Source organism: Chaetura pelagica, unplaced genomic scaffold (genome assembly GCF_000747805.2).
Source record: "Chaetura pelagica isolate M959 unplaced genomic scaffold, ChaPel_1.0 scaffold7, whole genome shotgun sequence".
Classification (NCBI taxonomy): Eukaryota; Metazoa; Chordata; class Aves; order Apodiformes; family Apodidae; genus Chaetura; species Chaetura pelagica.
This window is the reverse complement of record NW_009953920.1, coordinates 1,241,049-1,258,393: the sequence shown is the minus strand read 5'-3', so window position 1 is coordinate 1,258,393 and position 17,345 is coordinate 1,241,049.

Sequence of the window (17,345 nt, the reverse complement as noted above, 5' to 3'; positions counted from 1 at the left end):
CAGGGACATCTCACATCAGACCAGGTTGCTCAAAGCCTCTTTCATGAACACTTCCAAGGAGGGCTATCCACAACTTCCCTGGGCAACCTGTTGTAGTGTCTCACCACCCTCCCAGTGAAGAATTTCCCTCCAGCATGTCAACCCCACCACACAGCTTGACATCATCAGCAAACTTGCTGAGGGTGCACTCACTTCCACTCAATTAGTATCTCTGTGGTGAGTATCAGAGTGACCACAAATAGAAAGCAGAGACAAATAGTTCTGTGTTTGTAAAGCTGTCTTTCAGTGAAATTCAACAAATGAGACTAAGGAAAAGGGTATCTGTAAAAGCATGAACTACCTTTTTGTAGGCTCCACAGACTGTAAGACCCAAACAAATTAGGTTTCCCTCTTCTTAAATAAATTTACCATGTAAATTCTGCTACTATTCATTATACTTAATACCAGAAAGGCCAGCACTAATTTAATTGGCAAGAAGTCTCTTTAAATGTGATGAAATATGACAGAATTGAGTCTCAAAATCTCTGTCTTGCTAATTTGCAGAACTTGCTGCCTAAGCATACTAATTACATATGCATTATTTTTATTTGAATGACTTCTTGTGACATTATGAGAAATTTAGGACCACCCAGTTACGTTTCTTCTGTATTTGTTATTCCAGTGTCAGTTTGTGACTTGGAGAAACAGGCAGAAGTACTGAAGTAGATACCACCCACCATTTGATAAAAGTAGATGTTCTAGTTCCTGATCACAATTGTAACATGGAAAATAAGAAAAAAAAAAAAAAAGGCAGCACAGAAATAACTATTACTTTCATAGCACCTTTTTTGAAGCTGTCAAAGCGATTAGCAAGCATTTATTAGTCTCACAACAGCCCTAGGAGATGCTTAAGATACAATATGATTTTACAGAAAGATTTCTACACTGCAGCAACTAGTCCAGTATGTGAATTTGTGTATAACAAATGTTATTATTTTTTTAAAAAGAGATAACTGACTTTCAGTCACATCTTTTTCACTGCCCTCTCTGTCTTTTATTTTGAATTTATATTTTATATTTTGAATTATATTTTGAATTATTTTGAATTTATTTTACACTATCAGCTACACAGAGTTCATGTGCTTTTGTATTGATTTCTTGCAGCTAACTCCAAAATGTACAAATAATTATGGGTATAAATCAAAGAATATGGGCTATATTGAAACAAATACAATGTAAAGTAGCAACCCCACTAATCCCTCTGGAATGTGGCAGGTGATAAATGCCACATTCCAGCAGACTTTAAAATTTTCCCTCCTTTTGAGGGGGAACAAAGAGGTCATCTGAGGTGATAGGGGAGGTATGCAATCAGGAAGCCCAGCAGAGGATTAATTTGACTCCAAGATATAAAGAGAACTAGAAGCCACACTCAAAAGACCTACCTCATTTCACCTCAATCACATCAGCGTAGGCCCTCTCAGAGACAGTTAATACCTGCTCTACACAACTAGCTAAAAGATTACATTTATTCTTAGAATAACCCTACAAAATCTGTAAAGACAGTTCTTTCTCATGTATTAGACAAACTTCTTTAACTTCTGCAATAAGAGGAAGTTTAGATGTATGCAAGTCAAAAACAATGTTAATGTAGGCACATCTTATGCATCACATATGTTTGGAACTCATCCATAGACACAAGCATATTCATTGTAAGGAACCATTTACCAGCCAAAAAGAAAGACACACATCTTAATACTGCAGAAGTAAAGGCTAATAGAGAGCAATATGTCACCTTACGATTTTCTTAGTTTTCATTTGAAATTTGCTTTATTTTGATGGAGAGAGAAATTGTCATTGTTTACATGTTTCTTGTGCAGACACCCTGTAGTGCCTTACCATACAGCAGACGTCCATCCTACAGATACCATATAGGCCAGTTTTCAGCTGCAGCTGATGTGCTGTTCACAATAGCACAAGTACTAAACAAGCTGGCAGGTTCTAGTGACATCACTTTCACTGTGCTGGACTTCTCTGAGAATTTCTGCAAGAGCTTTAATTTTTAGTTGAAAAACCAGAGCTAAAGGACATGAGGGCGAAAATGTCACAAGTCAAGTACAGGACACAGGTCAGATGGACCCTTTCTGGCCTCCTGGGTTACCAGTGTCTCTGGTGCTTCAGCAGTGGATATGAACAGTATACCAACGATGCCTGAAACATGGAGCAAGTGTACGAGAGTGCCACACCAGCTGGAGTGACACAATGTATGACAGCAAAGCCATCCTGGTAAATCCACAATTTCCCATGACCACTCTGATGGAGTTTACAAGCCTAAAGCTACTTCTTGTGCTTGGCTTCCCCAGCAGGAGGTCCCACAGGACTCTGCAGGGCAGCCACCACCCACCCCAGATGGGAATCCTTGTTGCCATATTGCCACTGTTGCTGAAAGTTCCAAGCAGCCCATTACCCTCCTGTCTTTGTTTCAGCTTTCACATTTCCCTCTTACCTCAAGAACTAGGCAGCAGCCACAGCTACAGCACCGTCTGCATATACAGTATTCGGAGCTCTCTCTTTCAAACACTGACTTGGACAGGTGCCACACACCCCCTGGAAGCATCTGCATTCGAATTTAAAGGGGTGGGTGAATGACAGCAAAACTAGCTACTTCTTCTGACAAGGCTTTGGCAGATCATTGGTTGTCATCAAACCTATTGCGTTTCTTGCTCCCTGCCAAAAATTCCACCTACATGCCTGATGGCAATTAGTCCTTTGTAGGTGCTAATGAATAAAAGCAGCACGCACACTTTACAGACTTAAAAAGAATATCCCAATCCATATACTAATTCCATATATAAACTCACATGCACACTCAGTCCTCTCTTCCCCTATCCACATGCCACTGCGCACCCACACCCAAACTCGTGCTTAGAAAAAAAGCAAGCAGCAGTAAGATGATCATCTAACTGTGTGCAAGTAGGATTTTTTTCATGAATCATTATGTTTTTCCATAACTCATCTACTGCAAAAAGTATTGCTTTATGAATGCAGAAGGCAGCCTACATGTGGGATAACGAAGCACATTCATCACGTGCTTGAACCTTTCAAAGGTTCAGACATTTCACACACTCCCTCTAACCATGATTTTTCTGCAGTGTCCAAAATCATCTGGGGTACGACTGTATGACATAACCACACTTCAAGCAAATACACTGACAATTTCCATAGAAGGAAAAATGGACAAAATAGGGGCACCATGAGACTTCAGCACCACAGTACTTCCAAATCAACAAACTGAGCTTTGCTTTCATGCTTGTGTAATTCTGGGTTTTCTGTTTTATGTCAATTTTAGAGGACAAGGCATCAAAACAATATGAGGAAATACACTCTATGTAAAGCCGGTAAAAGGATCCTTAATAACTTTTCCCATCAGCAAAAGCTCAGTTTTATTAAAAGCAAAACATTTCAAAGGACTGTATCAGCTCCAAGACTAGAAATTTAGGGGGAAACATTGTGTTTTGACTTTCACTTTAATGCTATACATACAGACAGACTTTGGTTTGGGACTCAAAAGAGAATAAATGGAATGCTACAAAAAAAAAGACCAAACCAACCAAAAAAACCCACACCAAGCAAAGAAACCCAAACAAACAAACAAACGTCAACACATTCAAAGCACCTTGAAAATGCGTATTTTTTCCTCAGCTTATTAATTGTGCTCTCAAATTTTATTTTCAACTAAAGTTAAAAGTTTTAGCTCTCAATTCAAGTGTACAACATCCTTTAAATATAGGACTTTTCCAAACACTTTTCCAGTGGTCATTAATTCATCTGAAGTAGAGAGTTCCATACCAGATCTCACAGACTCCAAAAGGCTTCAGAAGGTCAGCTTTAAATTAACACATTGTAGAAAATACCTTTCTCCAGTGACTGGAGAGTAAGCAGAAGTAATTGAAGAAAGCAACTAGCAGCTCATGAGCTGGAGTAGGCTCAAGCCAAGTGGCTCACCATTAGCCACAACAAGCCAGAACTGCTCCTACTGCTGCTAGGTTACTTGCCTGCACTTAAGCTAACTGGCCCTTCAAGTGGTAGGGTCCTTCTTTTTTCTACTTGATGTTCCTTGTGTCACAAGCAGTAGCACCAGACACTGAGCACTGCAAAGCCATCTTGACTATGGGGTTCTTGTACCTTTCATGTTTGAGTTATATAGACAGAGCAGTCATAGAATCATATAGAATTCAGGCAGAAAGTCTGAAATATTCTTGATACAGGTGAGGACATGATTCACACCCAGCCACAGAGTAAAGAGCTTCTCTGCAGCCATCTGTGTTCCTTCCAACCACCCAGGTATATGGCCTCTTTTTTGCTCTTGTTGCATCTGAGCAAATCTCTTGCTTTATAGAATGTTTTTGTCAACACAAGCAACAGAGGCAAAGGGGGGAAGGGATAAATGTCAGAATGTGCCATTGTGAGAGGCCTTAGCTGCAGTTTCCTCTTATTTTACTTTCTAAAAGAGGTCTTTAAGTTTTATGCCAGAACAATACTTTTTAAAATTAATCTCAACTGGGCAGGGAATATTTTTTCCATTTTAATTTCTTTTCTTTCAGCCTGCTAGTGGATCACTATTCCAGCCCATTATGATCCATAACATATCCACAATACATCAATGATCAACAGCAAATGCGCTTCCCCTCCCCTTAAAAAATTTATCCAACTTCTACTTGCAGCTGAGGAAATTCAGGCCAAGAAGTGTGGCCATTTCTGTCTCCCATACCATATCAACATTTATTGCACCAGCTACTTCAGCAAACACAGGTGCCCATACATAACAGCACTGGCATTATGCTGATGCTAAACACCTGAATGCTCTGAAAAGCCCAGATACTAAGGCCCTGCCTGGCTCACATTTCACTGGCAGGCAGGACCTTTCTGCCAGGGTAGGCGACAGGGTAATCTCAGGAGCTCCACAATTGTAACTGCAAAACCATTCTTCAAAGGGACGTTTCCAGCACAGCTGTTGAAGTATGGTTTCTCCAAATTTTCAATATCCATTGGGGAAAAATCCAAGCATACAGGGATGGTCGTGCCTGCAAGTGAATCCCACCCATGGGACCTATGTACTTTGGTTTCCTGGTGCCCAGGGTTTCAGGTGGTTCTGACAGTGCAGGGCAGGCTCCTCTGCTTGTGCTGCAGGGACTGGCACCTATTCCATGAATCCCAGAAGCTCCTGCACATCTCTTGAATAGCCATGGTTAGGTGTTATCTTTTCTCAGCCTAAAAGGGCTAAAACCTCCACCTGTTCATACTCTGAGATGCTGTAATCCTTGGCTTGTAGCACACTGCCCCGGGGAAGCGCATTTCCCACCGGCAGAAGGTGGGGATGCAGTGTAGGCGGGAAGGCAGGACTCCTCCAGCCCCGCCAGCTCTGTAGCCTGACAGGCAGAATGCACCACTGGGAGGAGGAGAACTGCTTCCTGAAATTATCCCAGGGTCATTTTATTTTTATTCAATCACTGTTTAATGCAAAATGCATTAAAAGCTTAGGAGAGAAATGTGAAAACATATGGAGTGAGGATGTTTAGGCAAATTGACAAATACAGCCCTACCTCCCTGGAATGTCTTACAGAAGTCTCAGAAGCTGCTTGGATTTAAATATCCCCTTGGCTTTTGCTGTCCCCTATTTTGTTCTAGATAGCTTTTGGGAATATCACTGCTCAGAATACTGTATTTTACAAGGTTTTGAGTATCCCCTGAGTTCCACTTATTTTAAGAATTGTCACATTATCAAGGTCATAGATATAATCCCAGTGTTTACAGAAAACCTAAACTTCTAACTGGCACGTCTTAACACTCTAAAGGGAGTTCGTTTGCAGCTGATGTTTCATCTGTATTCTCCATTCAGAATCCCACAACTACATGACTATGTTTGTAATCTCCTGATCTTTCTGAGTTGTAAAAGTTTGCTATTTTCTCCCTCACTGGGTGGCTGCTGAAATGGAAAGATAAAAATACAACAAAAGCAAAGAAAAACATTAAAGTAATATTTCAGGAAAGTGATTTCTTTCTAAGCATTTTTAATTTTTACATGATTCAAAATAACTTCACACAGTAGCCTCTCAAACCAAGTGACTCATCTTCATGTCCACATGCTTTCTTTAAAAACAGAAAACTCTTTTTCTTCTTTTTTTTTCCTTTTTTTTTAATGTTCAAAACATAACATTTTGTTGGAACAGATGCCTTATTTGAGCAAAGTGCCATATTTCTGTGATAACTGACACAATGTTTCAATTTAACCAAGATGTGACTAATAATCAATGAGTAGGAAAAGTTACCATGGCCATGTTTTTGTCCAGTACCAATGACATCACTGTGAACCATTATCAGAAGTGATGTTTGATGACAACTCATGGCTGCACAGTACTTCTTGAATTCTCAGTAATTAGTTTGGTTATTAGCTTTGCTCACAGGAGCTGACCAGTTCAAAGTAAAGAGGTAAGGCTGTAATCTTGGGCTAATATTGACTTTTTAATGAGTCACTTGTTGTTCTGTCTTATTATTATAATCTCCATCTTAGCCCTTCTGCTTTTAAACCTTGTGAAAAACCATCTAGTCCAGTAGCTCTAAGAATCCAGCCTCCTGTGAAGAACTGGATGCTTTTAAGTAATGTTCTGCTTTTCTGTTTTTCCAGCAGCAGCACATCTGTCTCTGAAATGTTGTAAGTGTCTTTGTAACTAATACGAGAGGAACCTCAAAAAGTTTTATTTGTTTTGGCTTAGTTAAAGGTTTTGGTTTCTAGTTGCTTGTTCAGTCCTACTGGAACTGCAAAAATAGATGGGGAATCTCAGGATGTTTCACTGGTTTTGCCACCTTCCTGTATATAGGAAATTTCACAAGAGCCTTCTTTATAGTAAACTGACATTTCTGCTAATGGATCTACATCTTAGCTGTAGACTTAGCTGCAGACATACACTGGCCAACTTAGCTGTACTTGTCACACAATCTGAGAACAGAGATGGAGGAATGACAGACCATCTTTATCCCATCTCTGTCACTTCATGAGGGATAATTTGGTTATTGTTTTGAGTCTAACCCAAGAACCCAGGATTCCCATGCAGATAACACTGACAGTGACAGTATCTATGATTTTTATTTTTTTTTATTATTTTTTGATCTTTAGGACCACAATGTGGTTGGGAATTGAGCCTCTGGTGTTCACTATCCAGAAGTTCTCTAGAGATGTAAAAGCAGAATTCAGAATTTATTTTTTTTCTTTTGGTAGAACTTTTTCCCACCCAAATTAAAAAAACTCAGCAGTTTATGTAAAGAGAGACACCTCAGGCCCCACATGCTGACGGCTATACATGGACAGCACAGTAGTGTCATGAGGTTGCACCACTATTTTGATCATTCAGCTTACAGCCAAGGAGCATGAACATGTGCCATCTGGTCACAAGAATATAAAGTCTAAGCAGCAAGACCATATACATTGACTATGGGCATAGCTAGGCATGTAGGCAAGGCATATATGTAGCAGGATCCACAAATTATGAGAATACACTGAGCACTGCTGGTTGGCAATAACTCTTCAAAGCACTGCAGCCTATGCCATCTGCTTCACCACTGGCTGGAGCTGACTCCCATCTAAGCAGATTGCCCAGCAACTCTGCAATTGCAGGATTAACCAGCCTCTATCACCTCAAGGTCGACATGCAAGTGATAACAGCTTTGGTCATTGTAGGATTTGAAAACAGATTATTTCATCTCAAAAAGGCATGAGAAATCCATACAGATTTCTAGTAGCTCAGAGCTGAACATCAAATCCAATAAATCCTTAGTCTGGAGCAACACAATTCTGTTAGTCTCTAGGAAAAGGAGAAAACGAGAGCTCCTTTTCATCCATCTTTAGTTTCCAAATCCTAATATCTATGCAATTGCTATATGTCTCTGTAATTATTTTCTGTACAGTACGTTACAGGAGTCAATAGGTAGCCAAGAATATACAAAAAAACTCTCAAGGTGGATAGGCAGTGACCGGTGCCAGAGAAATTTGGCAGATTTACACTGGTTTAGACCAGATAAAAACCTGAATTTTTACTAAATAATACTCATATTTAGGAGCACTAGAGCTGATTCTCAAGCAAAAACTCTGAGTTATATCTTCTGGTTTTACCCATAGCTAAATTTGTCCCTACATATCCGTGTCCAGCAATTGTACTGGCCAGTTCCACACTCAGCTGTCAACAATGCATGTCATGGTTCTAATGAGATTGAAGTTACCTGGCAAAGAGAACATCTGGATATCTGAGATGATACACTCTGGTGCACATAAGCCAAGGAGAATAACAGAAAGTGAAGACAAAGAATAGCTCTCATGAGATAAATTTACATTTATTAAAGGCTACTAGGTTTAGACTAATGCTGTTACATGTCTTTCCCCTTATCTGGCCTGATTTTCACAGGGTCCACATCCATACACCTCCACTGTGTCTTACATTGAATATGAGGACAAATGGTGCCAGGTGTTTTACAATCACTGTTTTCTTAGACCTTTAAAAGACGGTGTTATTTAAGCTTATTGCCATCTTCCTTTACTTCAGTCTTAGGTATTATGGCACAGACACTCTAGGAAGATGTATTAAAGCACAAACAAAATGAAACAAATATGTATTCCCCAGCCTGCTGAGAGCTGGAATTGGATTCAGAGCAGAACTGAAACACTCTGCATCAGATTTAGCTCAGTGCAAAAACCCTGATACTTACACAGGCTACAGATGAGCTTGAATCTTTCTCCATGGGGCAGGTCACTACTAATCCTGTTGTATTATTCCCTAAAGCTAAATAATTTGAGCTCTTGAAAGAGCTCAGCACACAAATGACATATAACCAATGAAGTCATTTTCTTATCAGGTGTTTATTTTTGACATTAATAGAAATATCAACAGAAAGTCTTAAATCACTAGGTGAGTCATTGGCAGGGAGGTGTGTCATCATGGGAACTGCAGGGTGTCTCCTTGTTTGGCCTCATTACCTAGGCATTTTCTTGCTAAGAGGAATTGAAGAAAAAAAAACAAACCTTCTCAGAGGGCAGGAAAACCCCACAACATCTTAGGATGATGAAGAAAGGAAAGTACATCTTGTGTCATTGAAGCATGTGCTGGGAATGACACAGAGGGGTTTCTCCGTAATAAAACACATGCTACTGGCTACTTGCAGTGATTAACTCTGTCTCACAGACAGGAAGCAAGGATCACACATTTCTTCTTTAAACCATCTTGGTTATTTTAAGTGTATCAGATCCTCTTCCTGTTTACCTCCAGGGTAGCAACATCAGTCACATAAGTCAGCTACAACCCTTATTACACTGCCTTTTTCTCTTGCTCCCAGTAGGAAGAAACTTCCCAGAATTGACTAAAGGCTTTGTGTTAGTGTGTGAGTGGCAACTCCTGGTTGATGAAAAGGGAAGTAGTTCTCTGCTTATTTTACCATATTTGGACACCCCTTGAAATCTGTGGGTTTTCAGTTCAGTTGTGAAATTACAAAGATCTTTGCCCAGGGAGGCTCATACGCCTTCCCTGGCTGCACTGAAGTCGCATGGCTCGTCTGAGCAGATCTCATTTCAGAACTTAAAAGCATAATTTGTGACTTGCGGTCCAATTTCTGTTTGGTGCTGGCCAAATGAGATGCCAAGACTAGTCTGTAGTTTCAGATCTTATTTCCCTTGTTGCTCTAAAATCACTCAAAGTGTCTTCACAGTTTGCATAACAGCCGACTTCACTTCAGCAAATTTCAGTTAAGGGAGGAGGAGAAGGGAGAAACTACAGTCCAAAAACTAAAGTTAGACAAAATTAGACTGCAAATACATACAAACATTTAACAAGAAAACTTCCCACCACTGCAGCACTTGATCCTTTACCTGTTTTCTGTCTTGGAACATGGCTCAGATCTCTTTCTAAGAGATATGTCGTTGCTCCCAAGCTTCCAAACTGTGATACGGACCACATCAGTGTGCAAGCTATGCCAAAGCAAGGGCTGCTGTTGCTAATACTAGTCCTCAGTAGGACCATCAGGTATTGGACGTGGGAAAAAACAAGAGCATGGACACACACACACATAAACACAGGAAAATTTACTATGTCTTTCCTGAGAAGACAATGTTACTCGCTGGAAGAGGAGAGCCAAGGTGATCTGTGCAGCTCAAAAAGGTTTGCCAAGTACAGAATCTAAAATGTAAACTCTAAAATGTCTTGAGAAACTCTATCAGCAGGATATTCAGTAGGTCTTACTCAGTAACGAGTCAGAAGTGACTTCCAGTGAGGTGGATGCTAAATTTTCTCAGTTAAAAAAAATGACTAAAACATAGAGAATAAACTCACAGGTCTCTCTCCAGCTCCCACTACCATATCTAGATATAAATACATACTAAAGAATTAAAATTTCTCTTCTTATTGTGAGTGACGGGTGATTCTCTAGAGTGGAGGCTGAGACTTTATCCCCCACTACAGAATCTGGTTTCTAAATTCTATTACTAGAAACCTATTATTCTGTTTGAGCTTTATTTAGATGTTCAGAATTTGACAGGGGATGGGCAATGAGATTCTGACACCAATTCTGTTCTCCCCAGTCACCACCAGGAAAAAAACCCACAACTAATTTTTGTATTTCTAACTTTTTTCTTGACCTGAGGCCATGATGGCAAAAAGCTAAACACTTCATTATTATAATTTTAAAAATATCTGAATATACAACAACATCTGGATTTCAGTGCCAGATCAAAACCTTTGCTCTGACTGCCATGACCATGATGCTATCAGGATCAAAAGCTACTGAACTACTCTCTCTCCAGATATTCTAGAAGTAGATGGAAGACCTGTATTTCAAAAGGAAACCAGCTGCCAGGATGGGGATCCTCTTAAAAAAATAATAATAAAAAAAAAAATTACTTGTTTCTCTTTGCTAGTTCTTTATATAATTAGCATAAATATTCACTTGAGGTTGCAAGGGTGCTCAAAGAGTGCTCAAACAAGTTTCCCACACAAGCATTTGTGCAACATTTCATTCAGTTTCCTCAGGAGCCAGCAGTTTCAAGCCAAGAACCAAAAGATAACCTGAAGTTAGCTTTTCTCTATTTAAGTGCATATATGTATGTGCAGATTTCTAAAAGTGAAAACTAGCACACTTTTCTTAAAACTGTATGTAAAAATATTTTTAATACATTTAGTCTCCATCATCTCTCATGTCCCCAGTAAAAGAAAAAAAAAATGAAGAAATTGTCCTCATACTTTCAAGAAACAAAAAGAAAAGGAAACATTGGTCTCGGATAAAGCAAAGGAATATTTTGAGACCCAGCAAATATTTTTGCTTTTATCAAAGTTCAATGCCTAAAATATGGTGTTATAAGATTCTTTTTTCAGAACAAAAATGCTATTAAATTTTCCTTACAAATGATGTATTGCTGAAAAAAAAAATAAAAAATTACTCCTCTCTCTTACAAGAACTCAGTGAATTTATCCTTTTTCACCAAAACACAGGCTGTCTTTATCTTTTTGATTATTACATGAAAAGTTCTGTACTACTGATCACGGAAGAAGATCACAGAATCACAGAATGTTTTGACTTGGAATGGACCTTAAAGATATGTAGTTCCAGCCCCACTGGATGGTCAGGGACACCTCCTGCTAGACCAGGTTGCTCAAAGTGCCATCCAACCTGGCCTTGAAGACCTCCAGGAAGGAGGCATCCTCAACCTTCTTGAGCAACCTGTTCCAGCATCTTGCCATCCTCGCAGGAAAGAAATTTTTCCTAATGTCCAACCTGAATCTACCCTCTTTAATCTTCAAACCATTGCCCCTTGTTCTCTCACTATATACCCCTGTAAAAAGCCCTACCTCAACTTTCTTGTAGGCCCCCTTCAGATATCGGAAAGTTGCTATGAGGTCACCATGGAGCCTCCTCTTCTCTAGGCTGAAGAACCCCAACTCTCTCAGCCTGTCTTCATAGGGGAGGTGCTCCAGCCCTCTGATCATCTTCTTGGGTCTCCTCTGGGCACACTCGAGAAATTCTATGTCCTTCTTATGTTAGGGACTCCAGAACTGGACACAGTACTCCAGGTGGGGTATCGCCAGACCAGGGTAGAATGGAAGAATCACCTCTCTTGACTGGCTGGCCATGCTTCTTTTGATGCAGCCCAGGATATCAACACAGGCTGAATGTACCAACGGTCTTTGCTAATGAAGAACTGGAGTCTAACACAGGAGAGGAGCAAACGCTCCCGTTTGGGGGAATTTTGCTCCACAAACTGCTGAAAAAAGGGCTGCCTTAACAAAACTGTACAGTTGTACCAGACTGGCAAGCTTTGAGAGCCATGTGCAGGTGGGAGTGCACTGTCATCGTGGGAAGTCACAGCAGCACAAGGAGGACCCATCCCAGATGAGGGCTTGGAGGCTATGCAGAGGCTTCAGCTCTGGCCTTTTGTTGAAGAAATGCAGTCACACATGTTTGAATACTGTGTCGTTTCAGCAGAGAGGGGAAAGGCTTCCAAGCTACACAGTTGTGCTATTGTAATCACAAGGCACAGGCCAAGTTAGACAGAGTAGCTCTGTTTTCCTGAATCCGGTTTTATAAGCTACATTCTAGCAGTGCTCCATTACGCTGCTATGCAGAAGTGTCTGGCATTGTTTCCATCACAAACAAATCTTTATGTCCTAAGTTCATGTTGGACGTAAACTTGGCTTTCAAGGCCTAAACCTAAGAAATACATTTGTTTGTTTAAACAAATTTGAGGGAAAACATACTTGGCCATCTTTGAGTTACATGATGACAAGATGATTTAGATTTCCCATAAGAGATATAATTCTTTTTCCCTCCTCACGCCAAACAATGATGCTTTCTTATAGCTGGACAGTTGCTGGCTGGAAGAACAAACCTATCAAGAAAAGCCAACTTTCAGCTATATTGATCAGGGCAGCAGATGCTGAGCACTTCACAGGATGTGGTTCTTGCTTTGGAAAAGTGAAGACAAGGGTTTATCTCCTACATTTCTAAGACTTCACTTTCATTACTTTGATACTGCTCTGTTTAAAACTAAATTGGAATGGATGTATTTTGATTATATTGTGTACTATTGGAATGATTTAACCTTCTCTAAACAGTGCATGTAAGCTATGCTTGAAAGGAAACATCCTAAGAAAGAGACAGGAAGTGCAAACAAAACTAAATTTACCACTTTTTCACAACAAATTATCCCTGAAGTACGATCAGAAGAGTGATGCACCCAACACCAAAAAAAAATCAGATCTTTGTGTTGTCTTTGAACTGATATATGCATTTTTTCTTTATTACATCTTTGTAGCGTAAGTGAAAAAAAAACAGTTTTATATTCCATTTAAGTAAGCAAATTATTCTTCAGATAAAATATTGTAGTCTAAATGTATTAATAATTTTCTCTGTATATTGCAGAAATTTTACGATTTTGTGTTGTCTACGCAATTTCATATATTGACTAAATCCCAGTAATAACTGGCACTGAAGTATCACAGAGGAATAGAGGGGTTTGGAAAAATTAGAAATCAGTTGTAAAGCCTTCTCTGAAACAAAGGACAAAAGCAACCTTAGCAAATGCTTCATTAATCCATCTTCATTACCTATGTTATCTCCCATCACATTTCATTCAGTTATGATCGAGCCCCTACAAGGATGCATCAAAGAGAAGAATAAATAGGTACTTCAAATAAAAAACAAATACATACTCTAAGAAAAGCACACTGCATGGTGCTATGTATAGCTCTCCTTGAAGATATTTTAGACATTCTCCTTCTAAATATCTAAAATCCACTTGTACCTTTAAAAACCACTGGATCAGGGGACAATAGAGGTATGAATGAAAATATAAAATGTATAAAATACATTGCTTCCCATGAAAAGCTGAAGATCTTCCACGTTACTAAAACCAAGCCTTTAGTGTATAGGTCAGTCATGCAGTTCTTCATAGATCTGGGCCTTGACTGAGTATTTTGTTGCTTAGGAAGATGCTCACAAATCACTCTCTACAACCAAGCCAAACCTACAAGCTAATTGCCTTTTCTAAATTATCTCTTAAGATTTCATTTCCAGTACTGAATATGTGTTCCTGGCAGCCTCAGAGGAACTCAGAAATACAGATTAAACAAACCATTACACGCTTAGACACCTGCTGCTCTATGGCATACAAAGTCTCAACAAATGATCTGTTTGCTCAGTGTTATGTTTAGGCAAGTGCTTACCATTTAAAAGAAAGCCATTCTGAGCAGTTTCTATTATCAGGTTATCTGTTCTTAATGTCATCATTCACTACAGCAGTGGTCAGAAGTGGATTTTCCATCCTGACTAGATCTTAGTTTACTTTACATAGTAATTATCTATTATTCCCATGTATACTGTTTGTTTATGGGTTCAGTACCACATTCCTCTTTTTAAACAGAAGCATCAGTATTTGCTGAAGGCAAACCAAACAGTGAGTTAGTATGAAGATACATACTGGTAGTCACAGAAATTCTAACAGTTTAAAGATCTCAAAGCCTGGAATTTCTTTTGGATAGAGGAGGAAAATCAAGAAGCTGCACGGTGAGCTAAGAAGCTGACACTAGGCAAGAAAGGACTTTGCAAGATGTTTGCAAAAGTTTACCTAACTTTTCCAAGCCACTAAGGATCACCTGGACCCGCCCTAGGATTACAAGCATCTCTCCAAATTCATTGATACTTCCACACTACTCTATGACTTCTGGATACACACCCACACACTTACCCTTTACAAAGGAGGCGTCTATACATCTCACTGGCTTACTGTGCAAAAGCAACCCATAGTCATCCTCTTCCCAGTGTTACAACCTTGACAAGTACCAAGTAACATGCCTTACTCTTCAGCTCAAACCACTGAGCCTCACTCTTCCTTGGGTCTTTTTCAATTCTACTGATTTATCTGGCTGGCTTCCACTAATTTATCTGGCTGGCTTCCACTAAGGAATGCCACAGCACTCCTCTGCAGAACCAGTCTTTAGTTGATTTCTCTGATCTTACAGCAATAACAACCACCACTTTCAGAAATTGTCCTTTTCCCCACTAGTGCCCTCTTCCTTTTATTTTTTTTTCTTCCTATAAAAAATTCACAGGGTGAGCAACTGATTCTTATCTTATCCATTGCAATACCTGATTCCTTACTGCATGCACTGCATGCTTCTTCCTAAGGAGGGAAGTAAAAAATGATACAGCTGACACTTAGTTCTCTTTAAAAAAAAAAAAAGTTAATTTCCCTTTGTGGGGTGAAGTAAACGTGTACATTAAATCTTTCAGCACTATCTAAAATAATTCATTATAGTTTTCTACTGAAGGGAAATGAGGAAGGTGATCTCTACGTGCAAGCATGACAAAGTAACACCTGCAGATTTGACATGATCAGCCCCTAATATTTGTGAGGAAATCTGGGGCAGAAGGCAAGGCAGTTTCCAGTCAGAATGAATGCACACTTGAAAATAGCTCAGAAGTAGCTCATATTTGTTTGCCCCATGCTTCCATCAGTGCCACATTGATCTAGCCCTCCTGTTAAATAAATCGTTTTAAAGTTAAATTTGAAACAGCAAAAGGATGTCTTAATAAGAAGCATGTGCACGCACACTTACTTGTAGACACAAACACACACATTTTATTCACACCAACTGGCACCTGCAGATTGGTTTCAATATTCAGAATCTCAGATCACTGCAAACATTTAGAGGGAAACAGAATGCACGAAGTCTTGGGCTCCAGTAAAATCCATGGCAAAACTCCCACTGACTTCAGCTATCCTCATTCTTCCACTCAACCTCAACTCAATGTGTCTTTTTGTTTATTTTCTTGTTCAAATACTTTCCTCTAACGATATTAACACAGGAAAAATAACTGGCTTGTCAGCAGAGCTCTACAGAAATTGGCAGGTTCTGTTTGAAGGCGTTTATGCAAGCTTCTTTGGTTTGATTAGAGTAGATTCTAGCAGCAGTATTTGGACCCAGATCAAGAAAGAAATTTCAAATTCTGCCCACAGAATGTTCATGTACGGCATCTGAATTGGGCTGAGGTCATTCTGCCTTCATTTTCATGCTTTGAGGTTTGTTACTAGCTTCAAAACCTGAGATTTGCAGCAAAACTTAGCTAAAAACACCTCCTTTCACCTAGTTTCAGGACTCAATTATCCAACATCAGGAACTACTTATTTTGGTGAATATATGCCATCAGTTATCACACAGTGGTATCTGAGGTGGAACCTTTACTTCCTCTTTTAAACTCTAAGGAAATATTGTGACAACAGCATGTTGTCACCCCTGGAAAGCATTGACTTTTACATGATGACCACGCAGTTCATTTTTGGACCAGCTCATCTGAAATTCATTACACTAACCAAAGATTGGTGGGTTGGGTATTTTCTGTCATGTCCTAAGAAACTGTGGAGTCATAACAGCCTCATGCCATGTGAGACTGGACAACAGAAGCTCTGCAAAGTTCCTCTTAACTGTGCAGCTTTAACCCAGGTCAAGAGAGAGCAGCATTAGGGTTATATTAGGGCAATGTTGATATGTGGATCTCTGAATATCAGTGGACACTTAATTTCTATTGCTTCAGAGGAGTCTACTGGAAAAGATCCAATGTTTCCTTCAAGAAACATTTCAAATTTCAACCAGTGATAATATGAAGCTTACTGTGAGGGCACAGAACTCAATCTGGCATGACCAGTTTCCCTCTGCTGGTTATTTATCTCTGATCCATCTTCCTCCCTGTGTCACAGTGCTATTCAAATACGGTTCTGTCCTCTCAGTGATACCATTCATCAACTTGTATAATGTGGACATGATGCTCAAAGGCTGTTATGTTGTGATATCTTCCTAAATATTTCAAATAAGAACTCCTGCAGTGTCATCCTAGCTAGTGACCATGTTAAAGCCATTCCCATTTATTTGAATATAAAATTCACAGCATTAATTAATTTTCTGCATTCACATGTATCTGAAGGGCAGAGAAGTCTGGCAACCTAGTGAAGACTGTTGCCAACTTGGGCATGCAGGCTCTAGTTAGCAAGTGTTCCCATAGACCTGTAACTCCACACATAACCCTGTTCTGTTTGCCTTTCCCCACTCCTCTCAACCCCTTGGTTCGATTTTCCAAATCAAATTTTAAAGGGTCGGATCTGACCTTCTCACCCTGAGAAACAGAGAAAGTGCTCAAGCAGGAATACCTGGCCAGTCACACTATTAAAACAAAAACAATTACTGCCTTATTTAACAAAACAAGCCACAATCTCAAAATGGTAGAGGCCGCCTATTTTGTTAAGGTCTTAATAGCATATTTTGTGGTTCCCTGAGGAATAATTC